This window comes from Engystomops pustulosus, chromosome 3 (assembly GCF_040894005.1).
Source record: "Engystomops pustulosus chromosome 3, aEngPut4.maternal, whole genome shotgun sequence".
Taxonomy (NCBI): Eukaryota; Metazoa; Chordata; class Amphibia; order Anura; family Leptodactylidae; genus Engystomops; species Engystomops pustulosus.
In genome coordinates this window covers 205905831-205930064 of record NC_092413.1, presented here as the reverse complement: position 1 = coordinate 205930064, position 24234 = coordinate 205905831, and the positions used below count along the sequence as shown (strand labels likewise).

Below are 24234 nucleotides of genomic sequence, written 5' to 3'. Positions count from 1 at the left end.
TGCGTGTCGTGCGCAATGCTAAGGGGAATAAGCACAGTGCATCTGCCTCAGTGGATGGTAACCGGTGTGACGGCATCCACAAGGTGATGAAGAGATGGGGCCTAACCATGCCAAGCCCTGAGGGGTATGTGGAGTCTCCAGTAAAATGCAAGAGAAAGAGGAGAAGAAAATCTGTCATTGTTAATAGAGACATGATTGAAGATGATCAGTTGTGTGAAGGAAGAGATGCTGGGACTAATTTTGAGCTGTCTGTGTCTCCTGCAGTTAAGGAAAAAAGCTGTCATTTTCCAGGTATAGAAGATGTAGTAGATAGTAGGGTCTCTGCAGTGCTTTTAGGAACCGTAGGGATTAGACCCCAATATAGGAGCTTTGACCCCGGAGGGAGAATTAAGCTTATTGATCAGGCCTACGGCCTTGATCACAGGGGGAGGATATGTGGCAGGGTGGCTGCCACTAGAGAAGCTTTTGGGCATAAAATGTGCATTTTTGCCTTATGAAAAGCTGAGTAGAAGACAGACCTGGAAAAGTTGGGTCTGTCTAATGAAGTTGATTATTTTTCAGCTGGAGGGGCTGCACTAATACATGGGGCAGACTTCACACTGGGCTCCACCCTGGGGAAGAGACAGGCGACGGCAAAGGCCTGTGGAGCGGTGGCAGTGAACTTGCTGTGTTTTTGGGGTGGCTGGCAGTAGGCCAGCACCTGGTGAGGTAGGGAACCTCGGTGTGTAGTTAGTGCCGGAGAGGCTTAGGTATTATTTTTATGTTTTGAGTTTGTGTACTGCCAAATAAAGCTGGCTGAGGCCAGTTTTAACCTTACTCACATTGTGTGAATTCCCTGTGTGTGCTGGTCGTCTGCTTAGGAGACGACGATCCCCGGAGCTAATCCCTTACAGTATGCAAAATATATACCTCATACACAAGACAGATAGATAAATAGATAGATACAGTAGATAGATATATGATAGATAGATATATGATAGATATTAGATAGATATGAGATAGATATGAGATAGATAGATAGGTATGAGATAGATAGATATGAGCGATAGATAGATATGAGATAGATAGATAGATAGATAGATATGAGAGATAGATAGATATGAGATACATAGATAGATAGATATGAGATAGATAGATAGATATGAGATAGATAGATATGAGATAGATAGATAGATATGAGATAGATAGATAGATAGATAGATATGAGATAGATAGATAGATATGAGATAGATAGATGATAGATATGAGATAGATAGATGATAGATATGAGATAGATAGATAGATATGAGATGGATAGATAGATACATGCATGCAAAACCGTGTAGCTATTAGAGAGCATTATTTGGACTCTTGACCCAACATTTCGAATAAAGATTCCAAAACAAGGCAGCGCTCTAATAAGTGTAGTGAAATAAGGGTGAACCTTTTTTTGCAAATTAACAGGGATAATTAAATGCAGTTGAAAATAGATAACTTGATAGATACTATAAACAGAAATAGATAGACATGAGTATGATAAAGACATGGAGAGATAGGCAGACAGAAATATTATTGTAGATAATGGGCCAGATGTATCACAGCAGCTTATCCCCTGCAGCAGCAGAGCTCAGCAGACACTACTGTATATACACTACCTGCAGCCTCTGTTTACAGTTCATAACCTTCTATTTACAAACAATCTGCAAAAGCAGCAGCTCAGGGCAGGGGAGAAGAGAAGTGAGTAGGAGCTGTAGACAGTACAGAGAAGTGTCCTTATGTAGCAGGAGAGAAGAGAAGTGAGTAGGAGCTGTAGACAGTACAGAGAAGTGTCCCTATGTAGCAGGAGAGAAGAGAAGTGTGTGGGAGCTGTAGACAGTACAGAGAAGTGTCCCTGTGTAGCAAGATAGAAGAGAAGTGTGTAGGAGCTGCAGACAGGACAGAGAAGTGTCTTGAGCATCAGGATTACCACACTGGTGTCTGTGGAGGATACTGGGCAGAATTACAGGGGGGCAGCAGGAGATCAGCACTGGAGGATTCCCTCAGGAGAAGCCACTAAACTTCTCCTAAAGTAAAGTGATTAATAAGAGGCAGGAACTCAACTCATCACAGATGGGTGTAACTTGTGATAATTCTGGCGCAACAATGCAGAACACTGTCACCACTCTGTAGTACAGGTAGCACTTACAATGGTCCCTATTACTAAAAAGTTTTGGGGTCTCAGGATTGTTTCCAAAAAGGAAACCCATTAGTTAGGTCATTGCAATTTCCTCTATAATATCACTGCAGGCAGCAATATAGCAGGAGGACAAGTCTGAAGGATAATTTGTCCTCAGCTCAACTTCTCAACAGTGAAGGTTGTGAATAGCATTTTGTGTTAGGACATGTTTAACCCATTACAGGTCTATCTACAATGAAAATGAAGGCTAATAAAAGCCATATAGAAGAGAGACAACAGAGTAGACATGATCTTCTCAGCTTTGTGAAAATCACATAAAAATGACTAATTCTTCATTAGAGAACAGATAAATCTCAGACATTACGTGGCACATACAACACTCGGATGAAATAATAGACTCGTAAAAGTGTATTAAAATAGAGAACCAGAATCTCCTATTTGTCAAGGTTACTCAAGTAGGTGGGAGGTTGTCTAACCATCAGGACACTCATCTGTTGTTCAACCTTTCAAAACTGACAAGAGTGAAAATTTTTGGGAAGCACTAGAAGGCATGGACTGTCCACGTAGGATGTCTTGAAGTCTGACGTGGAGGCAGTCCTGTACGGCCTAGAGATAATCTTAAGAGAACTGTTACTTTGGCCAAAAAACGTCTGGCCAACTTTAGTGGGACTGGCCATCCCTCTTATGTTTAGGCTAGTCCCAACATGATTGAGAAGGATGAGTAGTTTCAACATGTCCAATGCTTTGGTTCTCAGGAAAGGAGAGTCACCACTAGAGGTGTCTGCATGTGTTGGAGAAGGTCAACATCAATAGATATCCACCCAACACTGATTGAGTAGGAGGACATGACTAAGATCCCAATATCAGGTATCTAGAAGAAGACAATGGCTTGTGTTTCCTGATGGTTCAAAATGGAGTTAGTAATGTTGGTTCAAAGCAGAGATGAAGGGTTGGCCACCATCGGCCATGTTCTTGTTGTATTTGTTGTTTGTATAGACATTGACCGGCAGTGGTTGTTCTTTGAGGTCTCAAATGAAACTTTCTAGCTTAAATGTAGCAAAATCTTTATGGATTATTAGCATTCTGCACTCGATCTAATAACAGCCTGTGTAGTCTGGACCTCCCACTATTACATAAGACTAGCTGTGTAGTATGGACCTCCCCCTATAACAGTAGTCTGGCTGTGTAGTCTGAACCCCCCCCCCCTATAACAGCAGTCCGGCTGTGTAGTCTGGACCTCCCCCTATAACAACAGTCCGGCTCTGTAGTCTGGACCTCCCCCTATAACAGCAGTCTGGCTGTGTAGTCTGGACCTCCACCTATAACAGCAGTCTGGCTGTGTAGTCTGGACCTCCCAGTATAACAGTAGTCTGACTGTGTAGTTTGGACCTCCCCCTATAACAGCAGTCTGGCTGTGTAATTTGTACCTCCCCCTATAACAGCAGTCTGGCTGTGTAATTTGGACCTCCCCCTATAACAGAAGTCTGGCTGTGTAGTTTGGACCTCCCCCTATAACAGCAGTCTGGCTGTGTAATTTGGACCTCCCAGTATAACAGTAGTCTGGCTGTGTAGTCTGGACCTCCCACTATAACAGTAATCTGGACCTCCTCCTATAACAGTAGTCTGGCTGTGTAGTTTGGACCTCCCAGTATAACAGTAGTCTGACTGTGTAGTTTGGACCTCCCCCTATAACAGCAGTCTGGCTGTGTAATTTGGACCTCCCCCTATAACAGAAGTCTGGCTGTGTAGTTTGGACCTCCCCCTATAACAGCAGTCTGGCTGTGTATTTTGGACTTCCCCCTATAACAGCAGTCTGGCTGTGTAATTTGCACCTCCCAGTATAACAGTAGTCTGGCTGTGTAGTCTGGACCTCCCACTATAACAGTAATCTGGACCTCCTCCTATAACAGTAGTCTGGCTGTGTAGTTTGGACCTCCCCCTATAACAGTAGTCTGACTGTGTAGTCTGGACCTCCCCCTATAACAGCAGTCTGGCTGTGTAATTTGTACCTCCCCCTATAACAGCAGTCTGGCTGTGTAATTTGGACCTCCCCCTATAACAGCAGTCTGGCTGTGTAGTTTGGACCTCCCCCTATAACAGCAGTCTGGCTGTGTAGTCTGGACCCCACCCCCCACCCTATAACAGCAGTCTGGCTATGTAGTCTGGATCTCTGACTATAACAGTAGTCTTGCTGTAAAGGTGGACCTCCCCCTATAACAACAGTCAGGCTGTGTAGTCTGGACCTCCCCCAATAACAGAATTCCTGCTGTGTAGGTTGAAGCACCCCCTATAGCACTAGTCTGCCTGCATAATCTGGAGGAGGTGTTATATTAGACTGTAGTTGTTAGAATTTGTTTCATTAACACAGAAAACTGAACAATAACAAAGCAGAATGAGAATGTATTTCCTTTCTAAGCAAAACCGCATAACTTTATTAAGAAAGTAAGAAACAATTTAGATGAAGGGGTTATGACCCTGTGTGGGACAAATTATATCTGTGGGTGACCTGCTCCACCCCCGCTCACTAATAACTCAGTGTGTGTCTCTTCTCCTAGGATGCAGGCAGGATACAAGAATGAGAGGGAGGCCACCTACTCCTACAGTAAGTAGCAGATACATTGTAACATTACAGGAGGGAAGAAGGGAGGAAAGGAAAGGATGAAGGGAACAAAGGAAAAGGAAGGAAGAGAGAGAAATAAAACCGAATGAGGAATAAAAAGAGGAAGGAAATAGGAGGATATTAAATGGAAGGTGAGTATAGGGAAGAAAGGAAAAATGTAACAATAAATGAAGAAACAACAAAAAGGAAACATAAAGAAAGAATGAACAGAAGATTGTGTATACATAGAATAATGGTAAAGCTACATATATGGATAGATAGATGAAATAGTTATCTTGATAGATATAAGTAGGGGAATTTGGAGTCACTTCCTACATCTGGTACTGGAATGAAGCTTCTTGGAGAATGAAGGACGTGTCCCTTCTGCCTGCTTCCAATCCTGCAGTCTTTAGGACCTTTGGAGGACCTTCAAAGGTCCTAATATGGCTTTTGTGTAAATCTGTATTGAGAGCAGGAACAGGATTCAATGGGTGAAGGTCCTTCTCAGTATAAAATTTGGTTGGTGGGTTTTGGGTGATCATGGGCCCCCTAGAAGGTTTGGGTCCAGGGCTACCGCCCAAAACGCCTTTATTATAATTCACTAGCCCTGTAGGTAAATAGATAGAAGGATAAATAGGAGGTAGATAGAGAGATAGATAGATAGATAGATAGATAGGAGATAGATAGATGGATAGATAGATAGGAGATAGATAGATAGGAGATAGATAGATAGGAGATAGATAGATAGGAGATAGATAGATAAATAGGAGGTAGATAGATAGATAGAAGATAGATAGATAGGAGATAGATAGATAAATAGGAGGTAGATAGATAGATAGATACATAGATAGATATTGTTCCATGTCACTCTTTGTACTATGTAATGTAATATAATATTCTTATATGTCCCCTATGATTTGTAAAGCGCTACAGAATTTGATTGCGCTAAATAAAGATTATTATTAAAATAGATAGATATAAATGCTGTAGAGAATAAATACATTTATAGATACTGTAAACATAAAAAGATAGATCTGGGATAGATAAAAAATAGATATATATATATAGATATTAGATAGATATGAAATAAATAGATATGAGATAGAGTTAGATCGATAGATATGAGATAGATAGATAGATATGAGATAGATAGATAGATATGAGATAGATAGATAGATATGAGATAGATAGATAGATAGATAGATAGATAGATAGATAGATATGAGATAGATAGAGATGGATATAAAATAGATAGATATAATATTAAAGATATATAGACAGTAGATACTGATATATAGATCAATAATTTTAATAAGATGTATTGACAGATATATAGATAATAGTCAGTCTCCCTGCACACAGCTCCTGTGGCCGGAGTAATACCGGAGTGGTACCGCACAGTGTGCACGGGCTGTGTGCGCTCCTCGCCCGCCCCCTTGTGACAGGAGTCCCCTCCCGGCCGTGACGCGGCAGCGCCCGCCCCCATCCAGGAGTAGTCAGAGGCTGGGAGAAGCGGAGCCAGAAGGGAGCATGGTCCGGATCCTGCAGCAGCAGCAACAGCAGCACTGTGTCCCGCCAGCCGGCTCCAGCCCCGGGCACTGCGCCTGGCATCACCCCCGCCGCTGCTGGCACTGGCCGCACTAGGAGCCTGCACCCTGTGGACGCCGCCGCCTGGTCCATGTCCTGGAGAGGGGAGCGCACGGTGCAGGTAAGGGGCTGTCCAGTGTGTGTGGTGCTGAAGCCGCAGCCCCGCACAGCCCGCACCTCCGCCCGCACCGCCGCTCCAGCCCGCACCGCTCCGGGGGTCACCGCATCCTCCCGTGTATTATTAAGAGCATGTTAATAATCCTCCTGTGCGCCTGCGCCCTGCCCGCCGAGGAAGCAGGGAGGGGGTAAGGGTTTAGGGAGAAAGAGAACGGAAAAAACTTCCTTCCTTGTCAGATGATGGAGGAGAGGAGCCAGAAGATGCTCAGACACCTAGAGGGGCAGTGCCAGCCATGGTGCCAGCCTCAGCACCCTCCCAGTATGCACCTGTGCCAGCCTCAGCACCCTCCTAGTATGCACCTGTGCCAGCCTCAGCACCCTCTTAGTTACACCTGTGCCAGCCTCAGCACCCTCCTAGTATGCACCTGTGCCAGCCTCAGCACCCTCTTAGTTACACCTGTGCCAGCCTCAGCACCCTCCTAGTATGCACCTGTGCCAGCCTCAGCACCCTCTTAGTTACACCTGTGCCAGCCTCAGCACCCTCCTAGTATGCACCTGTGCCAGCCTCAGCACCCTCTTAGTTACACCTGTGCCAGCCTCAGCACCCTCCCAGTATGCACTTGTGCCAGCCTCAGCACCCTCCTTGTATGCACCTGTGCCAGCCTCAGCACCCTCCTTGTATGCACCTGTGCCAGCCTCAGCACCCTCCTTGTATGCACCTGTGCCAGCCTCAGCACCCTCCTAGTTACACCTGTGCCAGCCTCAGCACCCTCCTAGTATGCACCTGTGCCAGCCTCAGCACCCTCCTAGTCACACCTGTGCCAGCCCAGAACCCTCCCAGTATCCACCTGTGTCAGCCTCAGCACCCTCCTAGTATGCACCTGTGCCAACCTCAGCATCCTCCTAGTATGCTTCTGTGCCAGCCTCAGCACCCTCCTAGTATGCACCTGTGTCAGTTTTAGCACCCTCCTAGTATGCATCTGTGCCAGCCTCAGAACCCTCCTAGTATCCACCGGTGCCAGCCTCAGCACCCTCCTAGTATGCACCTGTGCCAGCCTCAGCACCCTCCTAGTATGCACCTGTGCCAGCCTCAGCACCCTCCTAGTATGCACCTGTGCCAGCCTCAGCACGCTCCTAGTATGCACCTGTGCCAGCCTCAGCACCCTCCTAGTATGCACCTGTGCCAGCCTCAGCACCCTCCTAGTATGCACCTGTGCCAGCCTCAGCACCCTCCTAGTATGCAACTGTGTCAGCCTTCCACCCTAGTATTTACATGTACACCTGTCCATGCCAGCTTCAGCACCCTCCTAGTATACACCTGTGCCAGCCTGCCACCCTAGTGTTTATATGTATACCTGCCCATGCCAGCTTCAGCACCATCCTAGTATGCACCTGTGCCAGCCTGCCACCCTAGTGTTTACATGGGCACTGCACACTGGCATCATGCCCACTACACAACTACTTAGTATCCATCCTACCCTTTAAATCTAAGCTTTGGCATTACATAACATAATAGTATGCCAGGCTCCTCACCTTGCTTGTACTTGGGCACTACCACTTTGGGCATCCTGGGCACTAGGCACATGTACAAGGCAAAAGAACTCTTACAACTAATCCAACTTGAATGAACTAATACATAACTACCCTACTAATAATCAGAACATGGTGCACTGTTTTCATGCCACCCTATTAGTGATCCTAAACATGCACGCTACTACTGATCCTGAACACGGGCACTGCTCATTTAATGCCAACCTACTAATGATCCAACACATGCCATCCTACTAATGATCCTAAACTTGGGAACTGCTGCCATGCCCCCCCCATTGGGCACTTTCCCTTTTTTATTACCCCACTACTTACATTGTCTTGACCTTACTGACCAATAGTTGACAATGGTTAGCACCCATTGTTCCAGCATGCTTTACTATACAAATCTCCTTTAGTTTTGTGTGTGGGCACCACGGGTAGAGAAGAGTTGCCTGTGCCCACATTCTTATATGTAACATTGTATGTGGCTGGCATACTATCACAGAGTTGTATATACACAGTACTCTGTGCCTTAGACATGTGCCCATGCGATGCCATACACAGCCCCCCCCCCCAGCTTCATATGTAAATGTCACCCTCCAGATTTGCTGACTGCCCTGGCAGTGAAGCGGGTTAACTATTAAACAGAACCTGACACTAATATCTCAGACGTTCAGAGAAGGCTTGGCAGGCTCGGGGCAACGTGATCCTGTGTTTTTATCCGTCTTGGTATTTGAAACCCACCCCTCATTCATAAGAAGCCCACGTTGTGCCCAGATGTGCTGGCATGTCTGTGCCCGTATGGAATGTGTCATTTAGAGTCCTGGTGACCGCACATTGCTCCGTGTGCCCCCGGGGAGCGCTGCACACACACGCACACAGGGAGGGGGCACAGGCGGCGTGGCCTGGCACAGCAGCTTTGTTATTATGTCTTATCCTGGACGAGTTCTCTGTGCCCTCCTGCTGTAAACCAAGCTGTGGAGCGAGTCACGGAGAGCCGCCTGGCTACAGCACTTGTGCATTGTGCCCTGCAGGTGACTGGCACCGGGGTGGGATGTCTGGGTCTTCATGAAAAGCTGCGAGGGCTTCGTGGCTGAACTTTATAAGGAATCCCTACCGGGGCGTAGGGAGAACGCTGTTATTAGGGCTGACAATGATGGTAGTTGTTGTCCTGCTGCTTCTGTTATTACCCATCTGGGCACTGATCTCTGTGGCATTGTGGTATTCTATCCTGGCATAAATGGGCATGTTATTAACCCTACTAATACCATTGCAATCCCGGTGTAAGTAGGTATTACACTTCACCATATGGGCATTAACGCTACTATCCTGGCACAAGTAGGCACTACACTCTGTTTTATAGACATGAACATTAACCCTACTATGACCTATAGTATGTTGGCATCATTGGACACTGCCTACCTCAGTATTAACCCTTCTAGAATCCCTACTTCTTATGTACAACTTTAATCCTACTAGAGCATCCTTGCCATGCTAATGTATACCCGTATTAGGTATATTATATGCCATCATTGTACTAATTCTCGTGCACTTCATGCTGTGCCACCGTAGTGCCCACCTTGATGTTCATGATTAAGCGCAACTAAAAACTTTTACTTACTATAAGATTGATCTCAGTTGGCACAATTTGTCTGCATTTTGTACTACTTCTGTAAATGTTGCCAGCCTAGTATTTACCCACAGCTTGGCACTGTTATTCTTATCATCCTAACCCTAATATCCTAGTAGTAACCTACACATATTACTGGTTATGCTGGCATTGTAGAGTTAACATAACCCTTGGCATCATTAAATTGGCATCCTTATATTGTCTCTACTTGTGCCATGTTAGTATTAACCATCTGGGTATACTATTACGCCTAGAAGAGTGCACGTTGCTGTTATTTTTTTTAACTCTACTATATACTTTGAATTGGTTTACTCCTTGTGCCAACCTTGCTATGCCAATAGTAACCTTCCTGGGGTTAATGCCCACCTGGTGTTAATAGTAATACCCAAAAGGGGTGCAATTACCTTAGAAATCTGGTATTAACCCTACTTGTAACCTGACGATATGTTCAATGATCTGTAGATGATCTAGTCATTGTCTTGTGTGGTGGAGTTCAAGGGTTTATGTTTTGGTGGAGAACTCCCAATCTTAGATATTTGCCTACTTAAAGTATAATATATTCTGCTGTTTCCTGCTTCCAGCCATGTCTGACTATGAAGAGACCTGTTCTAGTGTTTTATTAACCTCCTGATGTTGTTATGGTCTTCTGCATTGTTTTGAAATTTTGGGATTCTCGTCTAAGAATTGGGAGACCTCTTATTTCTTTCGATGACTCCTTTCTTGTGGACAAGGCTTCGAAAATGTCTAGATTCTGGTTATTGCAATTATTATTATCATGTTTTTTAGTTACGTTGTGTCATACATTTAAAAAAACCCACTGTGAATGAATCCTTTTTAGATGCCTTCAAATTGGGTTTGACTCCTGTTGACCACATTTTAAATGTTTCTCCAGACATTTTATCTTCTTTGTATATCTAAAGACTTGTCATCCTTGATTTCCGGCATTGTCTCCATCGTTGTTGTTTCTCTTCTACTCTATGGCTCATATTTGTCTTTTCTGGCTCGTGGAGTCTACTCATAGAACTTCCAAATTGAGATAAATCTCCAGTTTGCCTATTTACTCTTCCAGTACAAGTGAAGTCCTCTCGTTGCCTGTTATTACATTCTCAAAATTCTCCACTGAAAGGTATAAGTCGTAAGGTGCCTATAACTTTCCTTGTTTTATGCCTTTATTGTCTATTTTGGTCCTTCTAGAACTTTTGGCAGTCATGGATGTTCATCAGAGTTTATTATCTAGCCAGAAAAATAGCACCATTGATCATTTTGTTATTACTGATAAACTTCAATTACATCTTTATATTACTGCCTCGTGGCTTTATTGTCCCAACTTGCCGTTCTTCTAGAACGTTGGTCAAGCATATACAATTTATAGTCATGGATGTCCATCTGAGTTCATTATCTCGACAGGACATTACCACCACTGACCATTTTGTTATTACAGATAAGCTTTGATAACATCTTAAGATAGTTTCATGGCTTCATTGTTACACCGACTTCTTCTAGAATGTTTGTCAATTATGGAGGTCCTGTAATCATGGATGTCCATCAAAGCTCATGATTGTGCAAGTATGACTATTTTGTTATTATTTGGCTTCAATATCATCTTGATCTTCTAAAAATGTAATGTGACCGAATTTTAGGAAAGTTTATTCCTTATGTTACCAGAATATGTCTTAAAATCTTGTAGTCTTGTTATTTTATGAAGTTGATTTCTGCTCTTGATGACTATACATTATAGCTTACGTAGCTTCATAATGGATTCTTTATGGATCTTCTGGTTTCTGAATGTCATGTCCATGGTTGTCTCCATCCATGGCATTGGCGGTGGTCCTCAGTCTTACACAGCTTTGTCTTGTCCTTCTCGTAATATGAGTTTACTGTATGTTGTCTACTCACACTTCCAAGGTTCCTGCTATTCCTGCTGAGTTCCTCATCTACTTACACACTCCAGACAAAATGAATGTTTGACCAATTTTGCCAAAATTGAGATCTATTTAGAATGATTAATAATGGTGACTGTGTCTAGTATCTATATGAAGATGGAGGATACATCTGGGTCAAAAGTTTCAGATATCTCAGCTTCCATCTGTTCAGAAGACCCACAGGTTGGACACTTCTTCCTTAGCTTGACGTTAAGTTGTGTAACGGATAACCTAATATGTAACAGCTAGTAGTCGTCTTGCTGTGGTTTTGCCCAAACCACAAGAATCAGGTAGTTGTAAAGACAGCACATTCCTCCCTAACCAACACTTTGCTTCCCTGTTGTGGTATTCCAGAATTTTCCTTAAGTTTCATGGAATGGTATGAACATCTTTTGTCATACATTTACTGGGAGACGCTGGTCATTGACTGACTGCCATCTTCTATACCAATCCTAATTATTAACTTTTTCTAGACAAAAAGTTGCTGCCAATATTTTTATGGACAAATTAGAAAACCATAAAGAGTCCTAAAGCTTGTGTAATCCATGAGCAGTGATCTGTTCTCATTACAGCATCCATGTAACCTGATGATAATTACTACCTTCTGTACACGCTCCTCCGGCCGCAGAGAAAACTCCAGACGCTTCTGTGTTTTTCATGGACTTTTTAGTATTTTTACAGACTGTCCAGGAATTTACAGCCGGCTCCAATGCTGTCTCTGGAGCTGTTTCTGCATGTATATATATATATATATATATATATATATATATATATATATATATACACACGTGTGTATAAAAAAGTTTTAAAAGTTTTTGTCTCCATGTATAACTATAACTATTCTATCTCATATATATGTCTGTATTTCTAAGGTACTTTGACACTAGCAGTTTTCACGCAAAAGTTCTGCTTGTGTTCAGAACTCTGACCCATTTATCTTAGTCTGATATGTCGTCTTTGGTTGTATTATGGTGACTATTTGGGCCTATTGGGGTATTTCCAGAAGTTGGGTACTTTTTCCAGCAGTGTTCAGCAGTTCGCCATGTAGCAGTAATCCTGGTTTGCGCCTAGATGTTTCCGCCTGATTTAACATTGATTTATGCAAAGGGCACATATAATTCAGCAAAAAAGGTCCAGTCCTGAATATTGTAGGAAACACAAAAATTTTGCCTTAAAAGTCTAAAAAAAAACCCATCATTTGACAAAGAGCTGAGACTACAAAGACAAATAGAGGCGCATTTATCATAATTTTTGGTGTTTTTTGTGCATTTCCGTTTTGTCTCTTTTTTGCAACTTTTTTGTGTGCACTAAACTACATTACATAGGGGTTTTGAGACATGTCACGGTATTTGTTATAGTGTTTGGGTGTGCTACAGATGTTTGTACTGCATCTATTTATTTATCACATGTCCATTACATGTCTGTGGACAGATTCCTATCCACTAGAGCAGTGGTTCTCAACCTTTCTAATGCTGTGACCCCGCAATACAGTTCCTCATGCTGTGGTGACCCCAAACCATGCAACTCGCCGATGGCTTTAGGCGACCCCCGGCTTTGGTCGTTTGACCCCCGCTGGGGTCTCGACCCACAGGTTGAGAACCACTGCACTAGAGTGTGAATATGGAAGCTTCCTATAGGAGGACAGCAAGCAGAGATCCTGAAAACCGAAGGACTTGATACAGAAAGTATATTGGAAAACTGTATAACTTTTCCTCACACATACTACAGGCGGTCCCCTACTTAAGGACACCCGACTTACAGACAACCCATAGTTACAGACAGACCCCTCTGACCTCTGGTGAAGCTCTCTGGATGTTACTATAGTCCCAGGCTGCAATGATCAGCTGTAAGGTGTCTGTAATGAAGCTTTATTGATACAGCAAAAAATGTTTAAACTCCAATTGTCACTGGGGCCGATTTTTTTTGTCTGGAACTACAATTATAAAATATACAGTTTCGACTTACATACAAATTCAACTTTAGAACAAACCTCCGGACCCTATCTTGTACGTAACCCGGGGGCTGCCTGTATATCCATTATTTGCAGAAACTGGACAACCCCTTTAAATTAGGAATGTTAAGTCACAACTGTTCTCATTCTAGCTTCCTTATTGGTCGCAAATGAGATCTATATTGCAGGGGGAAGATTTGCGACAAATTAGGCGCAAAGGTATCGGCTGTGCGCCATCACAAAACACATTGCCTAAGCTAATAAACTGCAAAGAAAAATAAAAAGGTACAAAAAAAGGTGCAAAAATGGTGATTCTGAGACACAGTAAATAAATGCCCCCCATAGAACGCATAAAAAAGGCAAGAAACGGGCACGGATCACAGCAAAACAAAAGGAAGATGTGATAAGTAACCCCATTGTATCCATTGGGTTTTGACAGACTTGAATTTTTGTAATTCACGTGAAACTTTCAGCATGCGCTACTTTTGCAAGTCAAAGCCTCATACAAGTCTATGGAGAAATGCGCAGCGCTCATGCGTTTTTCACTGATTGATTGCCGTAGAAAAGATAGACCTCTGTCATCAGTCTTTAAAAAAGAACGCATTGAAAGCACCAAAAAAAGCGTGTGAAAAACGCAAAAACTAGCAGGCGAAAACGTCAGACTTTTTGGGGCAGATTTATCATAGGTCTCCTAGAACAACCGACAACCAATCAGAGCTCAGCTTTCACTTTCCCACAGCTGTTTATAAAATGAAAGCTACGCTCTGATTGGTTTCCATGGGCAACTGGTACAGTTTTACCTCAGAAACTTGATAATAAATCTCCCCATTGTCTTTGTTTATATCAAAAAAGGCGTGAATAATGATCGCTTTCATTTGTACCTTTCATTTTTTTTATCTTTCTTTCTGAGTGACTATTTCTGTACTTCTGTAACACCCAGTACCGCCCATGGTTATACATTGGTTACTATGCCGTATATTATTCTATGTATACATTGTGCTGAGCCCCCAGTCCGGCTGCGTGCGGTCTCCCCCCACATCCGCCTATTGGTTTAGTTTTCCCCAGACATTTCTTTAATTTGCGAGTGTACATGAGCGGCAGAAGTATTCAAACACGGCTCTGAGTATCTGTCATGTTTACGCCACAATACTAATTATACATCCCCAAATCAGTGGTTCTGTGTACTATGTACTGCAGATGTGTTCTGCTTCACTTCACTCAGGAATACGGGAAATTAATAGCATTCCCCTTAATTTAATTTGCATATATTTTTTTTCTCCTCGTGCGGGTTATTTCACATTCATATACAGACACACACAGGGGAAGAAAACCTGAATAGTCTCTGATACATTTATAATACAGCTGGGAATGCCTGTGTGAATGGTGACATATGGGAGGAGGGGATTTATCATATGCTGTTGCTAAGATGGCCGCCCCCGGCGACTGGCAAATCTATCAGGAGGCTTCGGCCTACTGATAAACCTGGAGCGGGTTACACCAACAGGCAGTTCTATGCCAGGTCCGGCCTAGCGTGGAATTGTGCCCACTCTGCCACTAAGGTCGCTGCCCCCTTCATGCCCCTCCGCACCCACTTGGGGTGGCGGTGCTGTAAGGGGGGAAAGAGGTACAGTTCTGCATCTATTTCAGGGATTGTACACCACAACAAATGGCAATATCTATCTAGATAGATTGATATGGGATAGATAGATAGATAGATAGATAGATAGATATGAGATAGATGGATAGATAGATAGATATGAGATAGATGGATAGATAGATAGATAGATAGATATGAGATAGATAGATAGATAAATAGGAGATAGACAGATAGATAGATATGAGATAGATAGATAGATGGATATATAGACAGATAGATAGATATGAGATAGATGGATAGATAGACAGACAAATAGATATGTGTAGATACCTTTGTGTTAAAGCGCCCCTAGTGTGTATATGATAAGATGTAATAATCTGGTGTAGGTTTTGTTGTTTTTAAAATTATTTTATTTCCTAATAACTGACTTACGGTAAGTACCTGCTATGTCGTACTGACTGCGAATTTGGACAAAAGAAATATTCCGTGCATGGTAACCTTTTCCTATTTGTGATGGATACTTCCTGTGCCGTACTTTATTTTCTAATATATTAAAAATGATACGTTATAAAAATAAAAGCTACAGTGCAGCCGCTGGATCTGAGCAGCATTTATCTATGTTAACTATGCAGATGTAGCAGGGCTGAACTGATGACTTATGTATGTGAGGGTGATACAGCTGGTTATACACATAGCATGATATCCACGGGGATTGTAGCTAGTAACAAACCCAGCTCTGCTACATCTGACAGAGTCTGCACTGCTACATCTATGATCATTGCCATGATGGACACAGGCTGGTAAGAGTTAAAGGGTCAGACCTCCTGCAGGAGCCCATATGTTGACGTTTTGCTGTAAGTGTTGTTGGGTTGTCTGGTTATTTCCTTCATTTTGTTGCCCCCCTTGAGACTTGCTACCTGAGACAGCTGCCTCCGTTGGCCTCATTAAAGGGACAGCACAGGCTCTCCCTGGGGGCCACAGCTTCTTAAGAGTCAGCTTTATGTGTTTTGTCATGGTTGTGTCGACTGTGGAGGTGAAACACTCTGATATTAGAGATCTAAGAATCAGGGTTTTTTTTAATAGAGGTTTCTTAAAGGGGGTTTTCACAGTAGACAAAAAGTTCCTGATTTTTTTTTTTGTTTTAAATAAATTCCCTTTAATTACCATCTATTCATACCATCCGGAAAAGAGCAGTGAGAGGAGTTAATACAGTATGTATTATATGTACTTATATTCTGTAAATTTCCAGTATTTGAGATTGTCAAGCACTTATTACCTATCAATTAATGCTAGATTTAAAGGGGCTTTCCAGCTCATTAATATTGATGACCTATAAATGGGGTAGGTCATCAGTATCAGATCGTTGGTCATCCTACACTCAAGACCTCAACCAATTATCTGATTCCTGCTTTTTATGGTGCCATATTCAATGTAAGAATCTGCAGAACTGCTCTATTTTATGCCTAGTGGCAGAGTTGTGTTACTACATTCATTTAAAATAGGGCTGAGCGTCAGTGAATGCAGCTGAAAATGATATTTAAGGCAGTATGCTGCATAAAGCAATGATCTCTAACTTCACTACTTAAAGGGTTTGTCCACAGGTTGAAAACATGGCTCCTTTCTTCCACAGCGCCACACCTGACCATGGTTTATGCCGGTATTGCAACTAGAGATGAATGGAGCTGAGTTGTAATACCGGCACAAACCTTTGTCAGGTGTAGAGCTATTTTTTCGGAAGTCATGGACAACCCCTTTAAAGTATTACAGAAATGTTACAATATTCCTTAATGGCCCAAACAGGGGGAAGGTAAAAATCTAAAAAGTATTAACTTTTTTCTGAATCCCTTTTCCAGTTGTGCAGTCTACAGATCCAATGTCAATGTGGTCATGTAACCGCAGACACTTGTGGTCCAGGCGGAGGTGTAAATCATGGACTCCAGGGCTACTCCGCAAGAACTAGGTGTCGGAGCAAGATAAGAACATTAGGTTTCTTTCCTTAGCTTCCGTTCCGGCTGCTCAGGGGTTTAACAGTCATAATGGAAAACCCCTTTAAGGGACTTATATGTCTACATTGGCTTCTGACAAGACAATTAAGCCTTCTGGGAAGCTTTCCGGTTTTTTATTGTACTGTTTAATTAAAAAAATAAAAAGTTTCCACTACTTCCAATTTCCCAGGATAAAGTTACCCAGTAGGTTGTTAGCGGCGGCGCTGGCGTGCCAGCCACAGAATACAGATCATTCACAGCTTTAGGAGTAATTACCAAGTTACCGGAATTCTTCTGTTCCCAGGATGTAAGACGGCGAAAGCACAGACAAATTTTTTTATTTTTTTCTACTTTTTTTTGCCACTTGTTAATTGCATTTATAATTAGTGCTCCTGCAAGCTCCACGACACTCCGGGACTAGAAAATAAACAGATTCATTCATCTGGAAGAAGATGTGAACCAAGACGGGTCTATGGGAGGCTTCCAACTCAATATACACTGAAAAATCCCCATGATACTTAGAGAGTATTTTTATAAAGATAAAACCAGCTTAAAGGGAACCTGTCATCAGGAGCCCGTTTTCTGGCTCCTCCATTTCCCCATAGAGAATAGTGTACACATGACCAAACTGTTAATTATAATAAAACTGCCTTTTACCGGAAAAAAAAGTTAGATTTAAGTTTACCTTTCTGTAGGGGCATCCTGTTTTATATAACGTAATATTATTATTGTTTTCAGTCTAGACAATGCTCTTTGAGGTAGTCACATCAGTCAGTAGCACATTACTGCCTCTGAATTTTGTGCGATCATTATAAGGCCAGGACAGCATTTTAATAAATTGGATACTTTTGTTAACTCTGTACTGTAAACACATAAAATTTAGATTAAGGTTTTGCTTGTTGATACTCAGCCATTAATACTTCCTCATGGGCGGGGTTAGTCTTCTAGGGTTGTCTCTCTGCCTCTCTGGCAAACTACCATATCCTCCTCTTCTCTTCCTCTAGTCTGAAGGAATAGACCTTTTGTAGGGCTAGCGGTTATCCCCTGTTTTTTCCCCAGTTTATCCTCAATGACCCCTAGTTATATAAATGACCCCTAGTTATATAAAACAGCTTCATCTTACAGGAAGGTACCCGAGCACTACAGGTTCTTGCCCAGTTAATCACCTCTGACCAGTCAATGGACCTCTGATTTCTGCTGCACTACTTTATCAACCTACATCCTGATTATATATTCTCTGTCTGTCCAGACCTGACCGCATACCCAACAACACCTTCTCCTAGTTGGTGGTGCTCCACACCAGTGTCTCACATTCCTAGGCCAGTTGACACCCACTATGAGGGATCTTCAAGAGGTAGCAACCTGGTCATCTCCCTTCCACAAAGTCGACATCCTTGTATAGAGGTTGAAGGTTGAAAACCAGGAAGGTCACATGCCATACCGACCCAGTGGATCCACAACCCACCCACAACCCTAGGCCAGTTGACGACCACGATGAGGAATCTTTAAGAGGTAGCAACCTGGTCATCTCCCTTCCACAAGGTCGACATCCTTGTATAAAGGTTGAAGGTTGAAAACCAGGAAGGTCACATGCCAAACCGACCCAGTGGATCCACAACCCACTGCCTATAACAAACCCATTTACCACAGGGTACAGACACTTGAGTACTTACTAAGCTTGGGTGTCCAGAAGCATCACTAACAACCCCCTAGGCAGCAGCACTCCCAACATGACCCATTCCCTGTACACGTTACATCGGGTACGTCTGTTGTTCACTATAATTGTTATTTTATCTATATGCCGTGGTTGTTCTATTTTGTGTTGATTTAATTTTAATCTCATCTTTTTCTTTGTTTAGTCGTCAGGCTCTCGAGAAGAAGTAAATTATGACGGGAGCGGGGGCTTGGCATGTGTTCTCCCTTGAAACCTTCAAATAACAATAATTCTATCCTGCCCGCGTTCATAATAGCTTTTCCTATCATTTCTTTTAAAATGGAACTTTTGCGTTGTCTGTAATGATGTTCGTTTTGATATGTAGACTATTTCGATCATCTTTGGCTTGACCTCCATTATTTTGTACAGAGCCGATGATCTAATGGTTTTCCTTGCACGGAGATGCGGATGCTTCTTCGAGGCAAGACGTTTGCAGAGATGGCACCACGGGGTCTTCTAAGTGACCTTTTCTGTTTTTTTTGTGCGTGTGAAATAATAAGCTCTCTAGTATCGGGCTATTAGAGGCTAGCCGCTGAGATTTATGTTTTTTTCCGTGTACAATTTGCCACACTTTATTATTTTAGCAGAGACGCTTCTTCATCTCCGATTGTTTGTATTCGGAGCCTATTGTTAGGCCATGTTAGTCCCAATACGCTGCCCTCCGCTGCGTTACTGGCACAAGTATTAGCTTTTCCACTCAATTTATCAGGTATATAAGCACTGGGAGTGTATAATATTTCTTCTTGGAAGCAAACCCTATTATTATTTATGGTCCTATTGACAAATGCAGCGGAATTGATCTCAAACCCACCACGGTTGACTCGTAAGGATGCTTGCGCAATGTTTAACCCGGGGACTTAGTCAATAAAACAGTTTACCTGTATATAAAGACATATTGTAAACATGCATCACCCTGTCACCTCCGAGATACTTGTGTCATTTTATAATGGGATGTGATTCATGCTCTATAGGGTCTTAATGGCCATAAAGACCTTTAGAAAGCAACACAATCAGGGTGTAAAGGTCTGGGTTTAGTCACCATGAAATTGTGATGGTTTCATGATTGTCTTTCAGTCACCTGTCTGATGGATTATAAGGTTTCTCTATGGCATGTCTCAATGGTACTTATGTCAAGAGTAGTATTAAGCCTTAAAGGGGTTGCCCCACAAATAACACTGTTGGTGTCTGACTAATGGGACCCCCCCTGAACGACCACAACTACATTTACTCGGGGAGCTTTGCAATCTTTGTTGTGATCCCAGATGTTGAACCCCCAATGATCAAACAGTTATTGAATTTCAAAAAATTATACATATCAAGTTTACAGGTTTACAGGATTCATTAAAAAATGTAGGGTTCGGATGAGGTTGAGGAAAACTTAGCACTTGTGCTCCGACTTCTTGTTCCAGTGTTTCAACACTGGTGGCTCAACCGAAAGTTCTAAAGGTCACCCGAACCATTTCAATCTGTGGCCTCCTCAACCCACGAAACATCACTTTCTCTTGTGTCACAAGTGATGTTATGTGGTCCTAGTACGCCACTTATTGGCTAAAGTAAGTTCTTTGATGTATACCACAACCAGCTTTAGCCTTCAGTGCTAAAGAACGATCTTTGAAGGGTCTCACTTTTCAGTTGTCTTCTAATATATCGTTGAACAGAGACCTAAGTTGAAGCTTCTCGGCCCCAATGCAAAATCGGTAATTTGTCTAATAGTCTGAATTGTTAGGTTGACTGATTATATGGCTTGTGTGTTGTGTCTCCTTCAGATTTGGTTTGGTGCTATTTTTGCAAATTTTTTTTGGACAGTATTACTAGGTTTACATTACTACGTCCCCCACTAAACATGAAAACCTACCAATATGGGATGACAGTCCAGTTCTGGCTCTTCAATCTTGAGACTTGTTAAATATCCATATGTGATCCTTCTGTTCTCAGAACAAGTTACTCCTTAAGAGAGTTAGGAGAAATATTTTTAAAGGCATGGGCACAATATATCTTATGGTCAGAGGTCGCATTAACGCCTCACCACGCGTCATAGACGCGTGATGAGGCGCCATTACCCCCCAAAATAATTGCCATGCGTAAAGATACGCTTGGCAATTATTCCGTGTAGCGCGCAGGCTGAGCGGCCCGGCGCGCACTGTATAGGAGGGGAATGACAAGAGCGATCGCAGCGCGCGCCGGGCCGCTCAGCAGGATGTGGAGATGTGAGGGCCGACCCCGCGATGCTGCTGCTCCAGGTCTCAATGCCTGCAGCAGCGGCCAGCGGTCATGTGATCCCGGCGGGACCTGAGAGAAGTGCCGGGTGAGTGTGAGCCGCGGCCGGGGGTACACTGCACTCTGTGTATGCGCTGGGTGAGTGTGTGCTGCGTGTGTCTGCCATGTGCTGTGAGTGTGTGCTGTGCGAGTGAGTGAGTGAATGCTGTGTGAGTGTGTGTAATGCGCTGTGTGGTGTGTGTGTGTGTGTGCCATGCGCTGTGTGGTGTGAGTGTGTGCTCAGCGCTGTGTGTGTGTGTGGTGAGTGTGTGCCATGCGCTGTGTGTGTGGTGAGTGTGTGCCATGCGCTGTGAGTGTGTGCCATGCGCTGTGTGGTGTGAGTGTGTGCCATGCGCTGTGTGGTGTGAGTGTGTGCCATGCGCTGTGTGTGTGGTGAGTGTGTGCCATGTGCTGTGTGTGTGGTGAGTGTGTGCTCAGCGCTGTGTGGTGAGTGTGTGCCATGCGCTGTGTGTGTGGTGAGTGTGTGCCATGCGCTGTGTGTGTGGTGAGTGTGTGCCATGCGCTGTGTGTGTGGTGAGTGTGTGCCATGCGCTGTGTGTGTGGTGAGTGTGTGCCATGTGCTGTGTGTGTGGTGAGTGTGTGCCATGTGCTGTGTGTGTGGTGAGTGTGTGCCATGCGCTGTGTGGTGTGAGTGTGTGCCATGCGCTGTGTGGTGTGAGTGTGTGCCATGCGCTGTGTGGTGTGAGTGTGTGCCATGCGCTGTGTGGTGTGAGTGTGTGCCATGCGCTGTGTGGTGTGAGTGTGTGCCATGCGCTGTGTGGTGTGAGTGTGTGCCATGCGCTGTGTGGTGTGAGTGTGTGCCATGCGCTGTGTGGTGTGAGTGTGTGCCATGCGCTGTGTGTGTGTGGTGTGAGTGTGTGCCATGCGCTGTGTGTGTGTGTGGTGAGTGTGTGCCATGCGCTGTGTGTGTGTGTGGTGAGTGTGTGCCATGCGCTGTGTGTGTGTGTGGTGAGTGTGTGCCATGCGCTGTGTGTGTGTGTGGTGAGTGTGTGCCATGCGCTGTGTGTGTGTGTGTGGTGAGTGTGTGCCATGCGCTGTGTGTGTGTGTGTGGTGAGTGTGTGCCATGCGCTGTGTGTGTGGTGTGAGTGTGTGCCATGCGCTGTGTGTGGTGTGAGTGTGTGCCATGCGCTGTGTGTGGTGTGAGTGTGTGCCATGCGCTGTGTGTGGTGTGAGTGTGTGCCATGCGCTGTGTGGTGTGAGTGTGTGCCATGCGCTGTGTGTGTGGTGAGTGTGTGCTCAGCGCTGTGTGTGTGTGTGGTGAGTGTGTGCCATGCGCTGTGTGGTTTGAGTGTGTGCCATGCGCTGTGTGGTTTGAGTGTGTGCCATGCGCTGTGTGGTTTGAGTGTGTGCCATGCGCTGTGTGTGCCGTGCGCTGTGTGTGCCGTGCGCTGTGTGTGCCGTGCGCTGTGTGTGCCGTGCGCTGTGTGTGCCGTGCGCTGTGTGTGCCGTGCGCTGTGTGTGCCGTGCGCTGTGTGTGCCGTGCGCTGTGTGCGCCCAGCGCTGTGTGTGCCTGTGCGCCCAGCGCTGTGTGTGCCTGTGCGCCCAGCGCTGTGTGTGCCTGTGCGCCCAGCGCTGTGTGTGCCTGTGCGCCCAGCGCTGTGTGTGCCTGTGCGCCCAGCGCTGTGTGTGCCCTGTGCGAGGGAGGGAGTGAGTGTGTGTGTATTGTGCGTGGTGAGCAGACAGATGATTTTTTTTTTTTTTTTTTTTTATAAATAGCGTCTATTAACATTATATACGGCTATTATATATTATTTAGTTATATGTATTACCGAAATTTTCATACTCCTCCTCGACTAAAAATACTCCTCAAAAATAGTAAGAGGAGTATTTTTACCCTTTGGGAAAAATGTTAGTGCGACCTCTGCTTATGGTTATATGGTTATTATGGTTAACACCTTAATACCTTGACCAAAACTGGTTTGTCAGTACTTTTCCTCACTCCACCATCTCGACCCTGATGGCACCACCCTTTCATCTTTCTCTTTTTAGAATGTTCTCAGAAGTGAGGACATCTACAAATCTTCATAACATCAAAACTGGAACTTCAAGGGATCTAAAAATGTTGGACTCCAAAATTAGAATTTTTTGAATATTTTCACAAAACATGATCTAAATATTCTATACCAAATAAGCATTAATACAACAAGGGAACCTCAGAGTTAACTTTTTCTAAGGAGGATTCATCAAAATAACCGGGTCTTATGTGGATATCGATGGTATGGTGCAGAATAAGGGACCAGGTAGATAATTGGGCTCTCTTAACCTCCACTAAGCCCTACGATCCCGAGGACATATATGGACAGAGGAGGAATAAAGGTGATGATCGGAGCTGGCAGTGGCCACTGTAACGCAGTCCTCTTAACCCGTTCAATATGTGGCAGTGTCTTCAGGCTTCAAAGGATTATAATGGATTTATGCGCTCAGTATATTGTTGTAAGGAATTTTCGACTCTCACCGCTCATTGTCTCCTCTCGCACTCCCTCTCTGCCCGCTTTCTACTGAAGCCTGTCATCCGCAATCTCACAGGATTATCAGCATTTCAGCGTGTGAAGCCGCCTTCACCTGATGCTTTAAAAGCAGCCACAACTGTTTAGATATTAGAAAGCAATGCATTAAACCTGGGAATGTTGAGAATACAAAGCTATGTTAATGGCCGTGAGCCGGGGAGCTGTGTTTTAAATGTGCGAACCATGAAAGATCAGAGAAGAAAAAGCACAATCCACAATGCATTCCATAAGTGACAGCAACGGGCTATTTCATTGTCGGAGAGTCAAGGAAAAAGCCGTCGGGGGATTATGAATTTGGTGCTCAGAGAGGTATATTTTTTGCTTTCTTTGAATTTTAATGTAATATAAAATATGAAAGGGCATCTCATCTATGTGGGACAGGTAACCACACAAGCTGCTAATTATCTGATGAGTCCTAAAGTTGGGTCTCCCAGTAACAGTTTATAGAATTTCTGATACAGGAAAAGAGTCACAACCATGTCCTGGAGCCTGTGGGTTCCCAAAGACCCTTCTTCTACAGGGATGGTAGATGGGGGTCCTGTTATTGACCTCACAACTTCATGGGACAGCTCTGTTTTCACTGACGCTTGAAGCTTGGACCCTGTCATCTCACATCAAAGAGTTGATGCCCCAATAGATCTAACTTTGCTACCCCCTAAAAT

At 43.8% G+C, this 24234-nt stretch overlaps 1 protein-coding gene across 4 annotated transcripts in view; it reads left to right on the top strand.

The window, feature by feature from the left end:
- Positions 1-6245: 6245 nt before the first annotated feature.
- Positions 6246-24234, top strand: part of KLHL29 (kelch like family member 29) — a 613218-nt gene continuing 595229 nt past the window's right edge. For 3 of the 4 annotated variants that reach the window (XM_072143641.1, XM_072143640.1, XM_072143638.1), the window contains exon 1: positions 6246-6462. The gene's annotated coding sequence lies outside the window, so the exon portion shown is untranslated. Of the gene's footprint in view, positions 6463-8866; positions 9023-24234 lie in introns of those variants that run through there. The other variant, XM_072143639.1, reaches the window with a different exon arrangement.